This window comes from Urocitellus parryii, chromosome 14 (assembly GCF_045843805.1).
Source record: "Urocitellus parryii isolate mUroPar1 chromosome 14, mUroPar1.hap1, whole genome shotgun sequence".
Lineage (NCBI taxonomy): Eukaryota > Metazoa > Chordata > Mammalia > Rodentia > Sciuridae > Urocitellus > Urocitellus parryii.
Window position 1 is genome coordinate 25974005 of NC_135544.1, and position 7986 is coordinate 25981990.

A 7986-nucleotide genomic window follows, 5' to 3' on the forward strand; every position below is an offset into this window, starting at 1 on the left:
TGTATACATCTTCTGTTCTTTTCTTTTTTAAGTCCATTTTTAGAAGCATTTTTGAAAATAGCCTTGATTTGGCTACTTCTAGGAGTTGTGAGAAGAGTGTCTCCTTAATAGTTTTCAAATTTTTCTGTACATATTTGGGACTTATTTTGGTCAAGTGGAGCAAGGGAAAACAAAGCTGGGTGCTCCATTTGAATTTCCTCACGGGCAATGAATAAATTGTGTGGTTGCCAAATGGGTTCAACTAGTTTGAATGTTAAGCAGGCAGACAAGGGCAGAGAGGAGTCTCCCCCCCAACCCACCCGGACTCTGACAGGAAGCTAATGACAAAAACCTATAATCAAGGGGAAAATAGCTCCAGAGTCAGTAAAGAGGTTTCAATTCAGAGTAATCATCATTAGCAAGTGATTAAAGTAGAGCTTTTAAAGGTAGATGATGGACTATTTGTATCTAAATCACTTAGGCGCATTTGTTAAATTCCCCAGGCTTCACCTTCAACCTATTGAATCAGAAGCCGTGGGCTGGGATCAGGAATTTATAGCATCATCCAACTTCAAGAGGAACCACTACAATAAAATTAGGTAAGAAAATAGAGTTTTTTGGCTGATTTCGAATGCCTAAAGTGTTCAATTTTTCAATTACTATGGGTAGAGAGGAAGCAGAACTCTCTAATCCTTAAGTAGGCATTGCACAAACTAACCTCTTTTCAAAGAAGATGGTAAGGGAAAAGAACCTTTAGTGACAAAATCTGACAAATAGTGCTTCAGTCAATGAGGCCAGCGATGGAGGCCAACATCAAATGTGGGGGGGTCAGTATGCACTCATCATACAAAATGGTTTTCACCCCAAAACACAATTTTCTAGTCTAATCATGAAAAAAGTTGCAGACAAATTCCACTAGGGAAGTGCTTTACAAAATACACAACCGATACTCTGAAAAATAAAGCCATCAAATATAAGGGATATCTGGGCAAGGTGGCACACACCTCTACTCCCAGCAACTCAGGAGACTGAGGCAGGAGGATCGCAAGTTCGAAGCCAGCCTCAGCAACTTAGTGAGACCTGGTTCAAAATAAAAAAAATAAATAAAAAAAAAGGGCTAGGGATGTGGCCATGTAGTAAGGGTTCAATCCATCACCAATACTACATCATCATCATCATCATCATCATCATCATCATCAAGGGAAGTCTGAGAAATTTCTCACACCAAGCATAACCTGACAACAGTAGGACCACATGTAATGTGGTATCCTGGATGGATTTCTACAACGAAAAATAAAAGCACATAGGGTAAAAACTAAGGAAATCTAAATAATTTTATCTGTATTGATTCATTCCTTGTAACAAATGTACTAATACAAATGTAAGATGTTTATAATGAGGGAAATTGGATGTGAGGTAAATAAGAACTCTGTATTCTTTCTCAATTTTTCTGTAAGTCTAAAACTGTTCCAAAACTAGTCTGTTTTTTTAAGAAATATCCTGGTCTGCTTATGATATTTAGAGTTGATCACAGTTAATAATAGAGAAAGAACACGATTTATCTGGTACCAGTTTATGCATGGCTGAGCCAGTCATTCAGGCTGGATGGTGGTTGAAGGTAGGATAGATCTAAGTGCAAGAACAATCAGAACTTTCGGGTTCATGTTCAAGATGGGAAGGCTCAGTAATTGGTCAAACACAGAATTCTGTTCCTCTGAGATAAAGAGCTGTAGGCAGACCAAGTGCTCCTCTAGGGCTTGGGGGAAGAATTCTTTTGAGTGCTCCTTTGAGTCAGTGTTTCTTGAACCTGATTTTAAGAAAGAAGAGTTGACATTGATCAAGTGATTTGCCGGACTCTCTACAAACCAGAGCACAGTCTGCCTCTAAGTCTGGACTCTTGACTCCTGGACTATCCAAAGGCCATATGGATTTTCCCAGTGAGAGGATCATTCTCTAACCCAGGTTAAGAAAGGTGTCCTCCTCCTCCTTCCACAACCACTCTGGTCTAAGTCTCCATCCATATTAATATTGATTTGGTGAGTTTCAACAGATGCAAACAATAAATTAGAATAAGAATCCATCACCTCTCAAACTGTCCTCAGACTCCCCTCACATGACCTTCCCGCCACTATGTCACTACCACCAGCATCTTCCAAACCCTGATCCGCTTTCCTTTCACTATAGATTTGCCTTTTCTAGCATCTATATTAGTTCAATGGAACTGTGTAGCAATGGGCCCTTTTGTGCATGGCTTCTTTCACTTATTATATGCCCTGGGATGCACCAAGACTGTGAGATGAACTAGTAACTCGTCCCTTGTGTGTGCACAGCAGTATTCTATTGTGCGTACCTGCTGCCGTGGGTTTATTCATTCACCAGTTGAAAACTTTTTTAATTGTGTCCAGTTTAGGGGCTGGAATTTTAATAAAGCTGCTATGAACATCCCAGTGCAAGTCTTTGTGTGAACATGATTTCATTTCAGTCAGTTGAGTACCCACACGTAAGTTTGCTGGGTCTTACGTGAGGGCATGGTCAATATTTTAAGAAACTGCCCAGTTTTCAAGTTGTAGTCCCTTTAGCAATTGGAGAGAGCTATATTTTCTTCCTACCTCTGTCAAAAGTGGATATTGTCAGCTTTGAAAAAGGATCATGGTATTGGCAGTGTAATGGTAGCTTACTGTGATTTTAATTTGCATTTTCCCAACAACTACGTATTTGTATTTATTTGTCATGAAGAATTTGCTAGTAAATTGTCCTGTTGTTGTTTTTTGGTACCAGAGATTGAACCCAGGGGTGCTTCACCACTGAGCCATATCCCCAGCCTTTTATTTTATTCTGAAAAGGGGTCTCCTTAAGTTGCTGAAGGCCTCACTCATTTGCTGAGACTGATCTTGAACTTGCGATCCTTCTGCCTCAGCCTCCCAAGTCCCTGGGATTACAGGCATGCACCATCATGTCCAGTTCATAAACTGTATATTCAATTCAATATTCAGATCCTTTGCCCGGTGTTTAATTAGGTTGTTCTTGTTTTATTACTGAATTATAAAAGTGCTTTATGAATTCTGGACAGAAGTCCTTTATTACGTATATGTTTTACATGTACTCTCCTATATCGGGGCTTGTTTTACATTTTGTATCTTTTAAATTTTGGTGAAATGCAATTTGTCAATTTCTTTGTCTTTTAAGGTTTGTACTTTTGTTATCCTAATAAGAAATATTTGTTTAAGAGTAAAATTTCCCCCAAATTGATCCATAGAGGCAATGCAAAGAATTCTTTGTCACAATTAACAAGTTGGTCCTAAAATACAGATGAAAATACAAAGGATATAGAACAGCCATAATGGAGTTAAAGGACTTCAATTGATTTATATCAAGACTTGCTATCAAGCTGTAGTAATCAAAACAGTGTGTTATTTGTGTAAGAGTAGATAGATCAATCAGTGGAACAAACAGAAAGTCTAAAATACACACACACACACACACACACACACATACACACACATAGAGACATTCACACATTCCATTGATTTTTATTTTTCTTTCTTTTTTAAAAAAGAGAGAGAGAGAATTTTTAAAATATTTATTTATTTATTTTTTAGTTTTCGGTGGATACAACATCTTTATTTTTTTTTTTAATTTTTATGTGGTGCTGAGGATCGAACCCAGCGTCCCACACATGCCAGGTGAGCACGTTACCGCTTGAGCCACATCCCCAGCCCTCCATTGATTTTTCTTAAATTTTTTTAGTTTTTAATAGACCTTTATTTTATTTTATTTTATTTATTTGCAATGCTGAGAATTGAAACTAGTGCCTCACATATGCTAGGCAAGTGCTCTTCCACTGAGCTACAACTCCAGCCCCCAATCCATAGATTTTTGATAGAAATTCTAAGGTTAAAAAGAAAGGATAATTATTATTTTAACAAATAGTGCTAAACACTTAGGTTATCAATAGATTTAAACACATATACTCTCAATTCTTAGCTAACAATAAAAAAAATTCCAAAGTGAGTCATTGACCCAAATGTAAAAATAAAATCATAAACACTTCCAGAAGAAAACACAGGAGGAAAAAAAAATGTATTTATAAGTTAAATTAAAACAAGTATTAGCAAACTGACTTGGAGTAAAATGGGACTCGTTGCCTGTTCTTATAAAGTTTTATTGATTGAAACTCAGAAGTATTCATTCATTTACACATACTCTATGGCTTTCATAGTACAGTGACTGAGTGAAGTAACTTCAATAGAGATCATGCAGACTATAAAGTTTAAGATATTCACTATTTGATCCTTTATAAAAGTTTGCTGACTCTTGGACCTAATAGAATTGGCCCTTAGTATCCAGAGAGAATTGGTTCAGGATAAACCAAGGATGCGCAAGTCCATTATACCTGCATAATAACCTATGTACATCTCTTGTACACTTTGAATCATCTCTGGATTTTAGTAATATCTAATCCAATGCAAACAATATGTAAATAGTAGTTTACCATATTATTTAGGGAATGAGAAGAAAAAAGCTTCTCTTCACACTCAGCACAGATACAATTTTTTTTCCTAATATTTTGGATTCATGGGTTGGCTGCTCTGTGTGGATGGAACTCATGATACATGGGACCAAAAGTATTTCAAATGGAAACACAGCTACATAGCAGTCAGAGAAACTGTTAGAAGTTCTTAAAATATCTCACGTGGTCCTCTGTGAATCTGCACCCTTTTCCCTTCTCTGAATCTATTGGCCTTCCCCCATCTCAGGCTCCAAGCAGTTCTTGCCTAAGGGCCTCTGTTTTGGATTTTTCTTTGCCTGGAATACTCTACAGCTATCCTCTAGGCTCTTGCTTTAAGTCTCAAATCAAATGTCATTTTCTTAATGAGGCCTGTATTTCCCACCCTTTTATCTTTGGATAACACCTATTTCAAGCCAGTTCTACTTCTTTCCTCTCCATAGCCCTTATCATCTTTTAACATTCATTTTAATTTATTTTTTAAAAGTGTTTTGTGTAGTTAATATAAGGAGATGATCAAAGTTTGATTTCACAAATCAGACAATTTATTACCAAAGTTTTTTTTTTTTTTTTTTTTTGGACAATGCTTAAAGCAGTGGAGAATAATGAGAATAAAACTCACAGGGAATACACTCCACAGAGGAGGTGCGTTAACCACATGGTGAGTTTCAATTTTATACAGTGTGCAATTATTAAAGTCTAGCTGTTCAATTAGGACAGAAACAGGCCTCGGTGGAGATGAAGCATAATTAAAGTTTGAGGTATATCTTTCTCTGGGAGGTTCTTGGAAGAGACAGTTTGACCAACCCAGCACACAACTGTGGTAACACACAAGGTTCCTAGCAGCCAGCAAGCAGTGCTGGTGTTGGCCAGGAAGAGTGTGCAGGATTGCTGGAATCCTGCCACAGAGTAGCCCTGCCATAGCCTGGGCTCTCAACGGGTCTGTGGAAATCATAAATGCTTTGGAGACCTGTATTTGAGGCCAATAATTCACATATGGGGTCTGATAAGGTGTGTTGTAACATTCTGAAGGAAAGGGGGATTACACTCCATGTTCTTATCACAGCAAAACATATGTCATGTAGCAAATAATGTGTTTAGAGTCATTTCAAAGCTGCATAATAAAAGTCCTTGACCAACACCCACCCTTCCAGAAGGTAAGTCCCACCAATGCACGGGCTGTTATCTCGTGAAGCATTAAAGATACTTTTCATGTCATTTATACATCTTGTATATATTTTAGCATATTTAGCTTTTAGGAGGCATTTATCAGATCTGTATTAGTGCTTTGATAGAAAAGAGTATCCTTATGGATAATTATATGGCTTAGTAATAGCTACACTTACTTTATGCCTACCAAGGGGCCAGGTGTAAAGACCCACATTATCTTATTATTCAATCCTCACAATAACCCAGAGGCATAAACTATTATCACAGCATTACAGAGTTGCTTGGTAATTTGCTCAGGGTCACATAATTCATTAAATTGCAGGCAAAAGATTCAAACAGGATGCCTTGTCGTGTGTGTTCTTGCTTAGTTCAGTATTTTACATTCCAGGTACACTAAACTCTAGATGATAAGCCATAGACATAGATGACCCTAGAGGGTGGCCACCTGGATGGGAGGTGGAATTTGATAGGAGCAACATAATTAGCTCTAAAACATGTGCTAAGTCATATTTGATATTTTCTAATTTCTTTATGTTTACGCAAGATTTTACATTTGCTTGTAAGGGGTATACTAAGTTAATTATTAAGGTTATCATATTACTTACTATTTGATAGATGAATTGTACAGGTGAAAAATGCCGCTTCCAAAACCCTTTAAGTCAGATATGGTACAGAGTACAGAGTGGTTTTTAGGCACATAAAGCAATACCTGCGCCATGTATCAGAAATAAAGGGGGATGCGAGGTGGTCTTTAATAATTATAAGCATTTCCACAGGAAAAGGTATAAGTGTACACATTCACTGGGATTTTAAAAACCTTCACATGTTTTATCACCAAATGAGGACCAAATTAGTGCAGTTCCTTAGTCTGCCCACTGTGTTTTCTGGGGCAATTTATTATCTTCCTGGGCCTCATTTCTCTATCTCTATAAGTGATACTTACATTTTACATTTTTGAGTTAGTAATATATGGGGATGGAAATTTTTAAATTTAGAAATTGCACATAGTGACTATTCATTAAGGGATGGCTAATAGTATCTGTGTTCTGCAGAAGGAAATGAGAACCATTTTCTTAAGTGAGAGAGAGTTGTAGTTTTCACTTATCAGAATTATGAAATAACTTTACTCTTTAGAATACAGAGTCTTTATAGTATTTATCTGAATTTTTATAATTTATGGGATATTAAGAAGACTCCAACGAACAATTTTAGGATCAGTTTCTCTTTTAAAATAATTTCCTTGCTTCACTTCGATTCACAAATCAACCCCTAAAAAGCTTGTTTCTCATTATCCAGTCCCCATCTGTATTAACATAATCTATTATTTATTCTCAAACCAAATTACCATTGTATTTGAGGTTTCAGCTGGGTTAGTGAACTTCTGGCCAGGACCTGACTAAACTGATAAGAGTCATTTCAGCATTTTGATGAATCATACCATCCTGGATGCAGCTGAAACTTGCCATCATTTGATCTTGAAATGAACAAACTAAAATCAATGTAAACTGGGGACATCAAAATATTCTTGAAGGGATAAGTGCAATCTCTGAGCCACATTAATCAAGCTGTGGGCTCTCGGGGGACTGCAAGGCATTCTTGCTTTACTTACCCTGTTTACCATTGTGACTCCCATTGCTGCCTCACCCCCACCCCCCATTGCCCTGGTCCTGGATGTTCTAGTTTTAAAGAAAATGACTGAATAGCCTTAGGACTTTTGAAAATGTTCCCTCTTTCTGGAATATTTGAGATCCTTTTCCTCTAATGCCACCCACTCCTCTATACTCAGCTCCTACTCAACTTTCATTTCTCATTCTGATCGGATGTTCTATCAACGAAGACCTCAAGACCTTGGGTCTGGTGCATGCGCCTGTCTTAGCACAGACTGCATTCCTGCAGCTTATTAGATACTGGGGTATAATTGGTTGCTTACATATCTGCCTTGCTTAAGATTGTAAGAGGGGCCACATTTATGTCCCCAACTCTATTCCCAGTACGTTAGTACAGTACCTGGGACATAGAAATAATGAATTGTTAGGTAAATAAGCCTTCTAGGAGTTTTTCTATGTGAAGGAAAAAAGTTTAATAACAAATGCCTTATAAGATTGTGATAGAAAAATAGAATGCTGCATATAAATATGCTTTTGTATCAAAATGCTTTGTAGGTGATAGGCATGCCATTACTGCCAATTGAACATGTGTTCTTTCCTGGAGTCACAATATCACTGCTTTTTAATTTTGTTTTAGAGTCAATCCAGACTACAATTCTGTAAATCCTGCCTCCACATGTTTCACACACTAACATTCCTTCACTCTTTCCATGGTCAGTTTTT